Below are 1986 nucleotides of genomic sequence, written 5' to 3' on the forward strand. Positions count from 1 at the left end.
GTAGGAAGCCCTCCCTGACTTTCCCAAGTCTGAATTAGGATCTGTCCAAGTGCTACCTTGACGCTCTGGGCTTCTGTGATAACCACAGAATGCATTACAACTGCAGCTTTGCCTGACCTCCTCCACAAGCGCCGCAGGGCAAGGATTGCCTCGATCTTGATCTTCATCGTACCCCCAGTACCAGGTACTGTGCCAGGCAATATAGTAGGACTTCATTTTAAAAAATGATTAAACCTGTAAAATGATGTGATATTGATTTAATAGGATTGTTACACAGAGTGAACGAGGAAGCACAGGCAGTATGCCCAGTGTCTGACATGCACCAGTGATCAATAATACATTTCTCTCCATCCCTGCTTCCATTCCAGATTCTACATCTCATGATCTGGGTTCTAGCCCAAGTTTTGCTTCTAACCAGTTATTTGACTCCTCTGGTTCTGTATTTCCTTTCCATTAATTTAACTATATGGTCCTAATGAACTACAAAAAAAAAAAAGAAAAGAAAAGGATTCTGTGAGCCCTTTTCCCCTTGTCCCTTCCCTGCTCACCTCCTCTCCCTCTAAGAATCAGGAGTCAGGGAGGACACAGTCTGCAGCTCCTCCCCAGGCCCTCTAAGTCTGGGGAACCATTCAACAGGCTGTTAGAAAATATTTCATTCTACCCCTACACTCAAGTCCAAAGAAGTTCCTTCTGAGGTTAGGACTGCTCCCTTAATGGGCAAATGACTCCCTCCCTGATCTTGGTGCATGACGGCCCCGGGGACTCCAGGTACCACTTTGTCCCGAGGCTGAGCCCTGCCTGAGTGATGACAGGACGCGTTTTCTCCACACCCTGAGCCTTGCCGCCATGCACTCACCCTGTGTGCAGGAGCGAGAGGGGTGGAGGAGAGGGGAGGGCAGAATAGACTGCAAGGTAAGCTGAAAAAAGATGCATACACAGACCTTGCAGTTACTGTCATGCTGCTGTGGCTGCCAGCTGGAGAGCTGGGGCCCTCAGGTAAGAAGCAGGAAGGAGGAAGGAGATAGGAGAAGACCTCAGCCTCTCCCACCATGGTATACTTACTTTCCCTGTTAATCTTTCTTCACCCATCTTAGCTTAATTTAAGAGTTCCAAGGCTCTCATCATCTGTATTTCTGCCCCCATGGCAGCTCTTGAGTCTACACTAGACCACAAAGTGATACGGAAGTGGGAAAGAGGTCAGCCTCCAACTCTGGACAAGGCAGGGGCCTGCAGAGCAGCTCTCACATCTTGGGCTTCCTACCAAGTAATGTCTGTTCTAGGGTCTCTTTCTCTATCTACAAAGACGCTGGGGCCCATGATCCTATTCTCAAAAGTGCTAGAGCCACTACTTCAAAACAAAGATATCTATCAATTCAATGTGAATGTCTGCCAATTGCTTCATGGAACACACAGCTCCTGAGGTCCTTTCTTCTTACAGGCAATGCAAGTTGAGTCAGACTTCTACTGAGCCTCCCTCTCACCATCCCCAACCAAAAGAAATAAGCTAAGCCTGTCTTCCCAGGAGCTTACTACCTAGCACAGGAGATAAGACATGTAAACAAACAGTCCAAGAGAGAATTGGATAAAGCTACAACCCAACCCAGGACAGAAATGATGGGAAAGAATTGAATCTGGCTGGAAAAATCAGAAAGATTTCTCAAAAAAAGTCATGTCTGAGCTAGACTCTGAAGGGACAGTAGAATTTTAATAGCAAAAATTCTCTCATTGGCTCTGTTGAGTAAGGCTGGGTTAGCTTGACTTGGAAAAAACTTCTTGGGTTCCAGTAAAGAGTGTTTCTTGTCTCTACTTCTGTTTTGGATCTGTGGGATTTTATCTCTCTAGGCCTCAATTTCCTCTCCTTGGTTTGTAAAACCTTATTCACTATGCTCAGCTCCTCCTTCCCTACCTTTTATCCTTGTTAGAGACAGAAACCCAACACAAGACTGAAGACACAGTATGTGCCCCACAAAAGCATTCTGAACAGAA

Source organism: Galeopterus variegatus, unplaced genomic scaffold, assembly GCF_000696425.1.
Source record: "Galeopterus variegatus unplaced genomic scaffold, G_variegatus-3.0.2 Scaffold15723, whole genome shotgun sequence".
Lineage (NCBI taxonomy): Eukaryota > Metazoa > Chordata > Mammalia > Dermoptera > Cynocephalidae > Galeopterus > Galeopterus variegatus.